Consider the following 16,700-nt stretch of genomic DNA (forward strand, 5'->3'; position numbering starts at 1 on the left):
CTGTCATGTCGAACTTATCGAGCACGTCCTTTACATACTTTGACTGGTGAATGAAGATTCCGTCGGGCATTTGTTCTACCTGCAGCCCGAGGAAGAACTTCATCTCCCCCATTGAACTCATCTTGAACTTCTTCTTCATTACCTTCTCAAACTCTTTGCAAAGATCGTCGTTGGTGGATCCAAAAATGATATCGTCCACATAAATCTTCACGATCAACAAGTGGCCTGCTTCTTCTTTGGTGAACGGAGTGCTGTCTACTGTGCCTCTTGTGAACCCGTTGTCCAGCAAGTATGTCGAAAGCGTCTCGTACCAGGCTCTCGGGGCCTGGTGCAGTCCATATAGCGCTTTATCCAGTAGATACAGTTTGTTTCTGTGTAGTGGGTCTGTGAACCCCGGTGGCTGCCCCACATACACTTCTTCTCTGATTGTGCCGTACAAGAAAGCAGATTTGACGTCAAGTTGATATACTTTGAAATCTTTCCAAGATGCAAAGGCTAGAAAAATACGAATTGCTTCAAGCCTTGCAACCGGTGCGTAGACTTCATCATAATCTATTCCTTCCTGTTGGCTGAAGCCCTGAACCACAAGTCGTGCCTTATTTCTCACTACGACGCCTCTATCATCACGCTTACACTTAAACACCCATTTTGTCTTGATTAACTTCTGATTCTTTGGCAAATCAACAAGTCTCCAGACACCCAGCTTTTCGAACTGTTGCAGCTCCTCCTGTATTGCATTCACCCAACTATCTTCGGTCAATGCTTCTTTGTAAGTGCTGGGTTCTATCTGCGAAATGAAACATTTAAGTGAGACTTCTTTCTGCATATCAGCAATAGAAGAGTAAAAACAAGTAAAAGCTTGGTCTATTTGATGTCGCGTCTTGACACCACTTTGTAGGTCACCAATGATCTGTTCTGAAGGGTGGTAAGACAACGTTCGTGGCATAACCGTGTCAGGCACAACTACTTCCGATTCCAAATTCAAAATATCGAGATCAACGGCTTGATCCACAGCATCCTCTGAAGTATCATTTGGCTCCTCGTCAAAGGTAGGAGCGGGTTCCTCCTCTGAGTCGTCAGAAACGTCAAATGACGGAGCTGGTTCCTCTGGTGGTTCATGAGTAGTTCCAATTGGTCCTGCTTCATTGTCGTGATTACCCACGGTGGGTTGAAAAACTTCTAGCGGACTAGACACAGGCTCTTGTGAAGTATATAGCTGATACTGGTACAGAAAAGCTAGTTCCTCATCACTCGGCTCGACAGGCAGTTGAAACGACTCCCAGAGTTTGTCGTAATCGAATAGGAATCTTTGTCCGGGAAGTTGTGGCGATGGAGTGTGCTTCTGACAATCCACGTGTTGGACTTGAATCACCTTCCCCAGACATGGTATGAACACCCTCTTCAGCGGGCTTGCGTAACCTACAAAGAAACCCTCATTAGCTTTTGCTCCAAATTTACCATTTTCATCTATAAATGTGCAAGGTGAGCCAAAAGGTTCTAAAAACTCAAGATTTGACTTGTAACGGTGCAGCAGCTCAAAGCACGTTTTCTTGTATTTCTTGACAGTGAGAACTCTGTTCAAAGTATAACAGGCTGCTGAAACTGCTTCACTCCAGAAGTAGATTGGTAGCTTGGAATCGGCTAACATCGTACGTGCTGTCTCGATTAAGGTCCGATTCTTTCGTTCAGCTACGCCGTTTTGCTGTGGTGTGTATGGCGCACTGAATTCATGAAGAATTCCCTTCTCGTTGCAGAACTCGTACATCTTGTTGTTCTTGAATTCCGTTCCGTTGTCGCTCCGAATCCTCCGGATGGGCAGTTTGTACACCGTTTCCATCTTCTTAAAGAGCATCATCAATGACTCGAATGTTTGATCTTTTCGTTCTAAACACACAACCCATGAAAACCTCGTATAGTCGTCTGTCACCACCAAACAGTATAAATCTCCGCTAATGCTCTTGACGTTTACAGGCCCGAAGAGATCCATGTGCAATCTCTCAAGAGGTAACCTGATAGAGTTGAGCATCTTTGGTGGATGTGACTTTCGAGTCTGCTTCCCCTTTTTACAAGCAATACAATCATCAGTCAAATCAAAGTTTTTAACATTAACACCATCAACTAAATCGTTGTGCACCAAAAAATTCATTTTTCGCACGTGAATGTGACCCATTTTCCGGTGCCACATTACTGACTCCTTTTCAGTAGCTTTAGACTTGGTGACAAAACACTGTTTTTGATGAGTTGTTGGCGTTGCGGCACTCATGTCCAAAATATAAAGATCATTCACCCGTGGAGCGCGCAACAACACCAACTCATCAGGGATTTTAAACCCTGGTTTCAACACTAAACATTCAGATTTCGTAAAATGTACACTGAAATCTTTATCACAAATTTGTGATATACTCAGTAAGTTGTTCGTTAACTCTACGATATAGTTCACTTTGTCAAATGAGATCACTCCGTTTGTAAGCGTTCTTTGGCCAACAATTCTTCCTCCTTGATTCCCTGCGAACCCAACATAGCTTCCATTGATTGACTTAACATCATAAAGAAGAGCTAAAGACCCAGTCATATGTCGTGATGCTCCACTGTCCATGATCCATCTTGATAGAATTGACTTGGGCAGCCCCTGCAACCAACAAAACACTTCATTCAAAAAAGATGCCCATGATTTCTTTACTTCCGACACAGTTCCGAACACAACATCACACTTTTCATTTATTTTTGGAAAATCAAAAGTGACATTTTGAACCTTTTCTTTCACAATTGTTTTAACTTTGTCAGTAATTGGAGGAAATTCATCAAGAAACTTATCTACTTCATTTTCAAAATCAACCACATCATCTTTAAAAAGATTTGAATCATTTTTCAAAACGTTCTCCATTTTCTTGATCTCAACTGACGGTTTTGATTTCACGATCCACGACTGATTTTCAAAAACTTTCGTCTTGGGGTAAAACTTTGAAGTCTTGCTATTCTTAGAAGACTCGCCAATCTCGAAAATCAATTTCGGCTTATCCTCCGACTTCAACGATTTGCCTCTTTTCAGAATACGGATCGGAGAAACCATTTCCATTTTACCTTTTGAAACAACTGGTGATTTAGGTAGAGATTTTTGAACCATTTGTTTTTTGAACATTTTGTTTTTGAACATTTGATTTTTCAACCTTTGATTTCTCAACCATTTGTTTTTGAACTGGTTTCTCAACAACATGTTTTTTAAACACTTTTTGACACTGTTTTGCCATATGTCCAATTTCATTGCAGTGATAGCACACTCTTTTATCATACTCGACAAAAGTAGTATTGACCAGTTCCTTTTTAAGCTTCTGTGCTGCATTGAAATCGTCCACAGCTTTTTGACTAAAAATATATTCCTTTTCAACCTCAGTACTAGGACCAGCAACAAAAACATCATTTATTTTTTCTTTTGGTTTAAACACTTGTTTTGCCAATTTCTTTTCAAACCCAATACCTTTGTTTTTAAGCTGATTTTTCTTGATTTGACCTTTACCAACCCCATCTTTCTTTTCCGAACTAGTGGGACGTGAAGTACCAAAAGATTTTTTCAGTTTCGAAAAGAAATCTTTGTTATTGATTTCGTTAACGTTCAATTCAACCAGTTTGAAAATTTTCTCGACATTTTCGATCTTGACATTCTGAAGTGGGTACTCGACGTCGGAATAAAGTTTGTCAGTTCCAACCATAGTGTATACCACCATGATCGGATCATCATTCGTACTTTTTTCCGATTTCGGTACATAACGATCTAAGAAATTTCCTTCGTCTTCAGAATCACTGACAGTCTTCTCAGAATGAGCCTTCTCAGATTTCTCACTTTCATCATCCAACACCTGATCGATAACATTTTTGATAACCTGAGATTCGTTATCAGTGTCAGATGCAGTGAAAGTGATATCAATGCTGTCAGGTAAATCACTCTCAATCGTTTTCAGCTTAAGATTTAAAGCAGCTTCCACCCCATCTGGATATTTCTGAGTGTAGTGATTCCACATTGGGGGTGGAACGCTTTTGAACACAGGTGTAGCATGTGGCTGTTGAGGGACGATTTGTTCCAAAACATAAGACGAAGCCACATAGCTCATTAACTTTTTATCAAATCTTGGCCAATTCAAGTTCTTTTCTTAGTGATGCAATTGTATCAAGATGATAATTGACTTCTCTTTGTTTATCAAACAATGTCGCTTGTGCCAATTTAGTAGCTTTATCATTTTCAACGCTTTCTTTTTGAATCATTTTAATTGATCTGGCTAAGGTATCATAAGCTTCTTTTAATTGTTCAAGATCAAACTTAATCATGTCTGTATGATGTTTCAATTCCCGATACTTAGTGTCCTTTTCAAGACACTCCACGCACGGTTGTAAACAACGTTTGCATGGCGTTTTGGAGATTGGAACATCTTTTTCATCAATCTTTTCATCACAACCAGCTTTACCGACATGCTTTAACTCAGACACAGATTGTTTGACAGATTCGACCTCCTGGACTCCAGTTTCCTTTCTGTTAACTGACACCTTATCGACAGACTGTGACTCCTTGGGTTCTGAATCTACCTCTTTAAGCTTTCCCATTAAAGCTTTGTCTGCAATGTCTTTCAGAACTTCTCCAGTCATCTCTTTGGACACGTCAATCACTTCTTTGACAGCTTCTTTCTTTTCCTCAAATCTAGGACAAGATCCGGTTCTTGGCTCCTTGAAATAACCTGCAAAAGAATCAAACACATTAGGAGGCATAACAGATTTCATAGTATAGACTAACTCCTCCTGTTGTGATTGATAGTAGAGTACTTCAGCTGCTATTTCCTCAACGTCTACAACATTTTCCGTAGAAACTTCTTCAACAACCTCAGAAACAACTTCATCAACAACCTCTGGTTCAGAAACTACCTCAGAAATCTCAACCACCTCTGCCATCATGGCCTGATCATCTTTACCAGGGATATATTTATCCCAGCTAAAACCTGCAGCTAGCTGTTCATCATCTTGGTTCACAATCAATGCCTTTTCAGGTTTGTTTTCTATCTTCGGCCTTTGAACAGTTTGCTGTTGATTCGGTCGATGGTAGATTGCCCGTCGATAGTAATCATTGGTGAACGGGTTTTGGTGATTGTTGACTTCACGGTTTGGGTATTCACGCTTAAAGTGACCGCGTTCTTTACACTTGAAACACGTTACTTTCGACTTATCAAATCCCAATTTCTGATCCAGACCGGATAAACTGTTTCTTCCCATGATTTCCATGAACCTTTGAGCACGACGAACTAGACTTGCCATATCCCACTTAATGTCAATCAGTTCAAGCTCCTCAGGGTCTATTTGGTCACAGTCCTCCTTTGTCATGTCCGGATTTCCAATTTTCCCCGCAACTAGACCTTCATATGCCTCGAGAACGGAAGCGAGTAGTGCAATATGTTGCTTCACAGCAGTTTCCGTTATCTTGTTTCCATTTTTGATGTTCACTGCGATATTACACTGTACTCCAGAAACATACGCCTGATGATTAGATCCGGTAGAGCTTTGAGGCGAAGACTGTTCCTGAACTTTGACATTCGGTTCATAACTTGCGAAAGGTGTAGAACTGCTTGATTGATGAGAACTTGATGCAGCATTTGAAGTGTTATCAGCACTGAATCCTGTATGTATCTTTGGACTTTGAAGATTTGCAACTGAAGGACTGCCTTTGTAATATAAAGATACATCTTGTTGTATGCTAGCAGAATTCATCTTCTTTATCTTCAACAACTCAAGCTCGTGAGCTTCGATCTTTTCAATAAACACACTCAGATTGTAATCCACAAAATCAGAACTCTTTTTCAGCATCATAAGATAAGTTCCCCACTCGTCATATGGAAGTGCATCACAAAGTTTATCAATCCATTCTTCATTTGTTTTTTCAATTTCTAATCTTCTCATTTCAACTACAAGGTGACAATATCTTTCGATTAACTATTTCGTTGACTCTCCTTTGATCCCAGTAAAAATATCGAACTCTTTCTTGATAAGCGCCTTTTTGCTCTTGATCATAGAAGCACTTCCTATAAACTTCTGTTCTAGCGCTTGCCAGATTGACTGTGAACTTTCGTCATGTTGTAGCAATACAAGAATGTCTTCTTTAATGGCTTGCTGCAAGATGCTCACCATTTTCTTTTCAGCTTTAAAATCTGCCTGTTCAGTATCTATAAGACTTCCAATAGTTTTAACCATCCTGAGCCCATCAATTGGAGGTACGTATTTCTTTTCGATCTTCATCCAACACTCAAAATGATTTGCCTGAACCCAGTTTTTAAATCTTCCGGACCATCCAGAATATTCATCTAAGCTCATCAGTTTGGGTGGCTTTTGCATTGTTCCCAATTCATTTTCCAGGTTGACATTCTGTATGATACTAGCTGGACTTTGGATTGCCGCACCACTTCCCACAAACATGTTGAAAAAATCTTGATTATCCATTTCAAACGAGATACCTTTCAAACGAATAGTATAATCTTCAAACGAAATGATTACTTTCAAACGATAAATTCAAACGGTCATACAACAATTTCAAACGGAAGGTGTGGTTCTTCAAACGGTCTAACTGCTTCAAACTATAGGTTCAAACGGAGCCACATTTCAAACGATGGGACAAGTTTCCAATGGGATGCTAATGTTCAAACGATGGGATAGGTTTCAAACGGCAGGCTAAGGTTCAAACGATGGAACAGGTTTCAAACGGTAGGCTAATGTTCAAACGATGAACACTACTTTCAAACGATGGAACACGTTTTTCAAACGGTATGCTAATTTTCAAACGATAGGTCAGACTTTCAAACGGACTCCAAGTGTTCGTTCAAACGGAAGGTAGTTTTCAGTCCATTTTTATCACTTTCAGGTTGAATCTAGATCTGATATTCTCAAGGATTGATAAGTACACAATTTTACACACTCTGTCCAAAATTCAGTACAATTTAACCGGCCAAAAAGTTCTGTAGTCCTTTTCTGTGCAGAAACAACCAACTGATTCAGGTGTAATTACTAACAACTGGCTCTGATACCAATTATAGGATCGATATGACCAAACGAATGAGTCAATTTGAGTAATACACACTATTTGAGTGGCGGAAACATTCAAACAGAGTAGAATCAGACAGAAAAGAGTAGAAAACAGATGAAGATACTTCGCAGATACTTTAACTACTTGCTTCTCATTCAATTTCACGTGAAAATCCGGCAGAGTAACAGTACATCACATAACAGACCGTTTGAAAATGAGAAACATACATGCCTATTTATAGGCTTGCCCTTCCGTTTGAAGTTTACACTTACAACTTCAAACGGCCAGCATACATACCCTTCCGTTTGAAACATAACAAACCTGTTTCAAACGGAACCCCTATATACACATCAAAACTTTACATATCAGACCCCTAAACTATACAAACTTGACATATTTAGACCCTAGACTTAAGACATAGGCTTTAGACATAATGCACTAACACACTTAAAAGTTGAAACACCAACATCAGCTTTAACTTTAATCGAGGATTAATATCCAATTTTGTTGGTGTAATCAATATCCATTTTGTAGGGGTAAATTACATAAATTTTCTCTGATTTAGTATTAAAAACATGTGCAATTTCATTGATTTATTTAGTATTAAAAACATATGCTTTTATTTCGTTTTGTTATTGTTTTTATCTTATTTAGTTACTTTATTAAAGTTTCTGCTTAATACATTTAGTTTACTGTATAGATAACTTTTTTAATAAACTTTCATAAAAACCTCAATGGTACAATAGCTAGCATGTTGTAACACCTTAATATGGTTATACTGGTTGTAGTACATCATAAAGAAATGAATATAATTTTGTGTTATAAAAGGTTACATTGTGATCCTCCAGTCATAAAAGTCTAGTTCCGTCACAGGAAATGTATTCTAGTACAAAAGGGGCGAAATTGGATTGTGGGTTAGGGGTTAGTTACTAATTTTAGTTGTTACTATGTACTTGATTGTATGAATGTATGGTAAAAATATATGGGGAAATGGATTTTATCACCCTAAACTAATCAATTTTGGCCGCTGCCACTCTCAACTTTCATTTTGGCTCCCATCACCCCCTACTTAACACTTTGGTGTACCTGTCACCCCGTCGTTAACTAGCTACTAACTTGGTTAGTTTTATTATCCTACGTGTCAATTATTATCCGATGTGGCATGATGATGTATATTCACATTGTATGTATGTAAGGTAAAAAAATTAGGGATGCCCCTGAACTTTACTGCTAGTTCCGCCACTGTATCCAAGGTCGTACAGCTTATCAAAAATAGAATCGGCTGCTGGCTTTGATGCCCACATAAAAAGCTGAATTATAACTTATGCGGTTACCAATACAGTAAAAATATTAAAATAATTTTATAAAGAATCGTGTACATCTCTAAGGCTGGCCTGGGTTTTAGGATTATACTCGAGCTAATGCCTAATCCCAATGCCTTCCAATCCCAAACGCTCTGCAGGAAAAGCACACACACGAACCTGTAATTTCTGATCTAAAAATAAAAAAAAAATATTTTGATAATATAGTTTACCATGCGGAAATCAGATGTTGGTGGCATAACAAAGTCAAGCCACCATCTACACAGAGTTGGTTTCTGAACAAAATTCATGGTCTTAGGAGCATAATCTCTGATTTTAACTCTGCGATAGGCAAGTTCCTAGAACGTTTGTAGACCGTATTTGATTTTGGAAACAGAAAAAGGGCCTTATATACAGAGCATGTGGCCCCAAACAGTGAGCATATGAAACATTCATGTGAACATATGAACTTCAAAATGTATAACAATTGAACCATGAAGAGTTAAACATTCACACATCCACAACCAGTGCAAAAAGCCAAAAAAAGATCACAATGAGGCCGTCATCCACCCAAACAAACACCTTCTAGCATTCCTATTCTCATTCTCTCATTCCCAAACCATGAGTAAAGGAAAACAAACCCATTTCCATTGTTTGCTGCTTCATCAATATTGGCAAATAAGAGAGATGAACTTCACAACATGTGCCTCTAATCATGTTTATCGAGGCTGAATTTCCAATTTACTGTTGAGCTTTTTTTGGGTCTGTTCAAAATCATCAAGCCTCTAAACAAGATTAGAATAATTGTATGAGCAAAAATATCATTCTTGAGCAAATAAGAAAAAAACAACTCACAATGGTTATTTTCCTTTCTTCATTGTAGTCCATTTCCAACCAAGTAAATGAAAATTTGATGCAGCATAGTAAAGTGCATTAGGTTGACCAGTTATCTGTTGGAATAAAACTAAACTTGCACCAATCACTAATGCTTTCAAGCATTTTCTTTGAAACGTTGGATCAGTTCTGTTTAATCATAATGGAAAACATGAAAATATACCTGTCACCGCAGACAGTGCAGTGGAGAATCCAGTGAGAGAAGACGACATGGAGTTCGACATCTTTGTCAAGGTGATCTGGTTCCTCCTTAGGGTGCTAACTGATGATGGTGACTGATTAAACCGAAAAGGGTATCGGCCGTAGGAGAGGGAGGTCGAACGTGATGATGTTATGCTTATGGGGTATCTCTAATTGTGTAACTGTCTAACCCCTTAACCTCCACATAAGTCTCCTTATATAAGCACCCAGGAGGAAACCTAATTAGTTAATAAGGGTAATATGGTCCATCAACAATTACCAACTAATTATCTTAATAGGTTATTATATATTTTGATCTATATTATGTAAATGATTATAATGGCTATAGATTAAATATTAATACATAATATATTTAATCTTACATGAAAAACTTCTCCTAGAGTAGCTTCACTTCCCCACTAATATAAGAAGTCGTAATATACATACTGAGTATAAATGTTGCATAACTGAAAGTTCAGTGTTTATAACCAACCAGCGCTAGTCGTCACAAAGCGAAAAAGGCTCAGAATGACACTTCATTATCGCCGGTACCAACAAAACACAGCTCAGTGCCGCTACGACTGCAAACCGAGTTGCCACGCCAAGTAGCAAGCCACCATCACCGCTAAATATAATCGACAAACATACAGTCTATACTTTTCACCATGAACAAAAAGCCTGTCTTTTCATTACTATTGTCAACAGCACAACCACCAACATCACAGCCGAAACAGCAGCGAGAAACAACATGGCCAACACCACTAGCACAATCGATTAATCAAACTCAGAAAGCAAAACAAAAAAAAAAACAAAAAACAAAATTACCATCATAAATCGACTCAGATCCAAAAGATCATCATCGTCGTTAAACCCGCTCAGTAGCGCTACGTGGGCAACTGGAGTTGCCATACCAGGTAGCAAGCCACCATCATCGTCAGGTAGGTGAAAGGCTGAAACCTTGCAAGAACCCCGACCGCCATCGTCTAAAACGTTGGCCAGGGTTTTACGTTGAAAATCTCCACCGCCAAGATGGCCCTGAATCCACCAGTGGTGACACTTCGGTCACCACCCCTAAGTCCTCTTTTAAGAGGGGTAACGTATAAAGTTGGATGACATGTCTCAAGGAGGGTTGACCACCCAAATAGGTCAATTGGAACAAATCATAAGCAACATGATTAGATCATATGAATGTTTAGCAGCATCAATAAGGAGCATGTCTGCAACTAATCTTACTTTACGCGATGCCACAATTTCAAGTTTATCACCAACTAATGCCACCACAATTTCAGCTTTTGCACGTCAACGAACATCAATTATCATGACAACTTCCATCTCCTCCGACCCATCCGCAATACGTAATAGAACCTAGAAAAAGTTATATATCAGTAACAACATCTAGATGTTGCACATGATGAGGCATTTTCAAATCTCTGCACCGTTTTATATATACTACATAAAAATGACAAATAATATATGATATTCGTTAAAATACACATACTTTACTCCCCCATTTTACCCCCATTTTACGCGTTTTCGGCCATAAAACGGAGGATTTGACACTTAATCGTGTATGTTTTTGTTTACAGGCCTCAAACAGCGTGCCAAACAAGAAGATGAAGAAAACGAAGATTTTCCGAGCAATATGGCAGAGTTACGAAGATTATGTGAAGATTCTTCAGCTTTTGGCACGCCCGTGCCACCATCGGCACGCTCGTGCCAATCCGTTGAACAGGCCAAAGCTCGAAGATGCATTGGAAACGCATGACCGTGCGTTGGCTGGAACGACCGTGCCGGTCTCTCATTCTCAGAAGCACTGCCAGTGCGGTTGGAAGTGCCGGCTGCTTCTCAGAGACGCACGACCGTGCCAATCATGAAGACCGGTCCAAGATCTACTGACGTCACAAGATTTCTTGAACAGTGCACGGTCGTGCCCTTTATTGGCATGACCGTGCCGATGGAAAAAGTTATAAAAATAGCAGAGGGCAATCAGTTCGCAAGTTTGGACTTTTAGGAGCTCATCAGGCGATTTTTAGGCTCCGGAGGATACGTCTTTTGCCCGGATTCAAGCCATCATCGTGCATAGAAGCTCCGTTACTATCCGGGCCTTCAATCTTGTGCTTGTTTATGGTTTGATTCTTGAATCTTTAGATTATTTTGTTATGATCCAAGCATTTTGGGCTATGTTTTATGTATTATTGTAGCCTACGGGCAAAAACACTAGTATTTCTTGCTTCATAAACAACCATTAGTATGTTAATTATGTTTGTAGCGACACTTAAGCATTTTCTATGTTAATCCTTGCTGATTAGTTTGCAACCTTGTTTATTGATGTTGGATTCTTGAATATAGTTAATTGTCTTGGATGATTAGTATGTGGTTAGTTGAGATATTTGCAAAAAGAAGCTTAATTAATCATTTATTAGTAGACTTTTAACTTGTTTAAAATGTTTACACCATGATACTAGAAATGGTTATTGGTTTAGTAAGGGGTAATTAATATTAATCAAGAATGCTTTCCCTCACGGAAGGACCTTGACGGGTTAGATGGTGTTGTTATGAATTCTTGACATAAGTTGTTAACTTTGTTAGTAGTTTAAGCCAAAATTTCTTTCTTGGTGAATTTATGTTCAAGATTTGTAAAATGAACTCGGTTGTGATTTAATCTAGTTTATGCTTGTCTCGGTGGTTGCATTGTGTTCATCGGTGTCGCTTTCTTTGATTAAGTGAAGTTAGAAAACTCCTAATGGATGACTAACTTATTTTTAGGGGATTTCCATAGACATTCATCAATTGGGCGTTAAAGAACAATTTTCGGTGGTTAAAGTGTGTTTTATTGTTTTAACTTTCCAAAGAGTTGTCATGTTAGGATTCCCGAAAGGGATACTAATTGTCTTTGAAAAATGGAAAATTGATCAAGTGTTTTAGTGGCAAAACCGACTTAGGTAACATATTCCGGTTGTTCGTAAAGCAAGGCTATTTATCTACTTTCATATTTGGACTCTTTTATGTTTTAAAAATATATGTTTAGTCATATTTTAGTTTAAACAAATTATCCACTTATCTTTTTACTGTTAATTTAATGACAACGGTTTAGTATTATTGCATCCCCCCACATCCTTGGATCGATATTTGGTCCTTACCAATACTTTACTACATATATGACGGGGTACACTTGCCCTTTCGTGTGTGTTTTAATATTGAAGTATAAATCATTTCTATAAATTTAAACCGAGTCGTGTGCAAAATTCATTGTAAAAACATGTATATACACGCACATGTCAAGTTTTTGGCGCCGTTTCCGGGGATGTGGCGAGCTTTAGGAACGTCCCCAGTCAATATCTTATCGGTGTACATACTTGTGAATATTCGTAAATATTTTCCTGATTATTTATTTATTTGTTTGTTAATATTTATTGTTTTTAGTTGATTTAATTCATTTGATTCAAACTTATTTGAACACTTGAAAGATTCTTATTTCATTTATTTGTTCGAATTCGAACTAATTATTCGTTTATTTCTTTAGTTTTCGGAACCGAAAAATTATTTTTTGTACTAACCGGTTCAAGTATTTTCATTCGTTTTGATTTTTTATAAAATTTCGGGCCCACCTTTGAATTTTTTACAGAATATTTCAGCTTTAAATCAGAAAATTCGTTTTATTATAGCAACAAAAATAAGAATAAGTATAATAATATAATATTCATATGTGTGATTTTTCGTTTGCAGGTTGATGTCCGCAACCCCACACCCGCCGCAGTTGATCCTTCTGACGAACCCGAGCGTGATCTGAGGAGACGTATTCGAGAGAGATCCCGCGCAGTTACGCTGCAAATCGCGGCAGTTGGGGACGAGACGGTGGTACCTGCTGAGACCGAGGGCTCAGGGGACGAAGGAAACATCACATGGCGGACGACGATCGAACTTTGAACGAGACGAACCAACCTGGAGGTGGAGGTGTTGGACCCAGTATGGCCTAAACAACTTCTTTTTACGTAATATGGCAAGTGATTTCAGTATATGTGAAAAAGATGTGCGGAAATGGAAATCAGACTTTCAGAAACAAGACCTACAGAATTATCAAGTTTATATCACTTTGAAACAAAATAGTTTACAAGGTGATTGTAAGATTATTATCTAATACAAATGAATCTTGAATTCTGTGGGTGAGAAGGGCAATGGAGTTTGTATGGGTATATGAATGCTAAGCTTCAAACTCAATTGTCTTCTGCTGGTTGAGCCTTCTATTTATAGACGGCTGTGTACATAAATAAACAATTATTTATTCATGCAATAAGTCCTGCAAAAAGTAGCAATTTGACATATTCATTGAATCCAACGTTCAAGTTGCCTTTGTAATCATGATATCCAATAATATCAACTTGCTTCGGTCATTGTGGCGGGATAGAGTCGAGTTTCAGACAAGTGGGGTATTCATCAGAATTTCTGATAAACCACTTCATCAGAAATTCTGGTGAACAAATCATCAGAAAATCTGACGATCAGAATCGTACTGATGATATCAACTTGCTTCGGTCATTGTGGCGGGATAGAGTCGAGTTTCAGACAAGTGGGGTATTCATCAGAATTTCTGATAAACCACTTCATCAGAAATTCTGGTGAACAAATCATCAGAAAATCTGACGATCAGAATCGTACTGATGATATTTCACCAGAAATATCATCAGATCCATCAGAAATGACCTTCTCTGATAATCCAAATCAGCTCTTGATCAACTTGTGATGCTTTGAAGTAGATACTGTACATTTCAGTTGTCCTATCTGATCTTCTTCTTCTTGTTGTGATCTTCAGGACTGTTATCTCTTCATAACTCTAGTTGATTGAGATTTTCTTCAATACTTACAAATAAAGTTTCCTAACAGTTTCCCCCTAAGTATTGTTAGAAAATGAACTACCTTATGAACATAAAATTTTCCGAACAGCGGAAACATAACATTTGCAAATTTAGACCAGTTACTGATGTTTTTGAAAAACAAATTACAGAAAAGATGAAAATTCAAACAAAGAAGTTCTTCAATTTAGCTTCACTCTTTTGTGCACATCTCCTGTCTTTAACTGCTTCTTGTAGGAGATATACTTGTTGCAGCTTACATACATGTCTTTGTACCATTCTCTTGCTTGGATCCATTTCTCAATCATTTGCTCAATCTCTTTCCTGTGACCCTCCAAGTTTTCTCCTTTCTTCTGAAGGTATTCTTGTCTTTTGTTTATATCTTTCATGATAAACCTCAGAGTTTGATTTGAGTACTTGCAGATATCAACACTTCTGAACAGAGCTTTGTTATTTTCAATATCTCTGAAGATGACACCATAGTTGTGACTGTTGGTTTTGCTTGTTAATTCAATGATGTCTTCAGATCTTGCATTTTCCACTAACTCTGCAGGGACTTTTGTTTTGGGTGGAATGACATACACCTTTTTGTTGTGCACATGCTCATAGTTGATGCATAGATCAAAGTCTGAAAAAGCCATTCTTTCTAATAGCAGTATTCCAGCCTTTGATATGCCATTCAATGCTCTTCTGACTTCTTGGTTATTTTTCTTTTCCTTTTCATAATGATCCTTCATAAACAGAATGTCTATAGGATACAGCTGGTCAGCTAATTCTTCGCCAGTCACCTTTTGTTCTTCCCCATTTTTCCTCAGAAGTGTGTACCTGTTTTGCACAATAGTTCCTCCAACATCATCAGTTGCCACTTTCACTTCATCCACTTTTAAAATTCTTTTCACTGGATTCTCATTCTTGGAGTGAATGCTACCTGGACCTCTTACTATCCTTTCGTTTCTTAAAGCCACTCTGACAGGAGTCGGTGGTCTTGGTGGTACATCTTCTCTTGTCAAATAATACTTCACCAGATTAAACTCAGGGAATATCATTACATCCCTGGCAATCTCTCTTACCAAGAAAGACTTAGTTTCAGATATTTTTCTTTTAACAATGTTTGGTTTTCTTGAATCTCCTTCTTGTTCCCATTCATTCATTGATTGCAGATTCATAAGCTTACTCATTTCAGAGTCATCAGACATTGTAGGTTTTGGGACAGTTTCAGAAGTTAAAAGTTTCAAATTTTTAACAACTTGAGGTTTTGAAGTTGCTAACCTTTTCAGCATTTCATCTCTTGGGATATTTGGAGGTGGACCCATCAGTGTGGTTCCAGCTTTGATGCTTGGTGTAGCTGATGATTGCTGTTGGGCTGACGTTGGAGCTTCTTGGTGTGAGCTTTCAGCAAGAATTTCTTTCATGAGTTCTTTAGGATCCACTTTGGCCAATTTTGCAATGTTGAATTGCATCTTCTCCATCAGTTGTTGCACATCTCTTACCTACTTTGAGTTGCTGGCCATGTTTTTCTGAACTTTGTTGAATTCAGTTTGAGCTTTCATCTGAATTGCAGCCCATTCTTTTGACAGCTTCTCAAGGGCATGTGTGATACTGTTGTTACTTGCCTTAGTATGGTAACTTCCTCCAAAACTCTGTTTGAACTGCTTGACTGCCTTGATTCCACATCTTTTGCAACTTGTGCCTTGATGTTTTCTATTTCTGTGAGAATCATCTGGAATTCTGATGCAGAGATGTTGGATTCTTGTGCCTTTTCTTTCATCTTTTGGAGAGACTTTAGTGCTTCAGTGTTTTCTTCAGTTTGTTTCTTCATTACTTCCACTGATTCTGACAAAGTCTTCATATCAGCCCTTTGACCTTGTATTTCTGACAGCAACATATCAAGTTTTTCTTCTACTAGATTTCTTTTGCAGACTTTGTAAACACTTTCCAGCACAGTTTCTAGATTTTCTTGATTCATAGGTGTTTCAGGGATATTTGGAACAACAGATGTTCCTGCTAACATTCCAGCTGCAAACACATTTGCTGTTGTTTTGGAAAAGATAGGGTCACTTTTGGCTTTACCAGATTTTGGTGCAACCTTAAGTTTACCAGGATTATCTCCACCAGTGGTGAGTGACATACTCTCATCCTGGATTTCCTTATGTCCTTGAATCACATTAATATGTGATTCTCCATAAGTTTTTGAGGTAAACATATTACCTTTTTCCAGATTTCCTTGATCAGTTTCCTGATCTCAATCTGTTGGGATCTCATCCTCTTCCTCATTTTCTAATTCAGAGTTGAGATTAAAAGAACTAGTAACCTCTTCATCAACATCAATCTTTTTATGTTCTAAATTGTAAGACACATGAACTGAACTTTCTGATTTTGTTTGTTTTGAGTGAGTATCAACTAACACAGTTTTTGAAAGAGATG

The sequence above is a fragment of the Helianthus annuus genome, chromosome 6, assembly GCF_002127325.2.
Source record: "Helianthus annuus cultivar XRQ/B chromosome 6, HanXRQr2.0-SUNRISE, whole genome shotgun sequence".
NCBI lineage: Eukaryota > Viridiplantae > Streptophyta > Magnoliopsida > Asterales > Asteraceae > Helianthus > Helianthus annuus.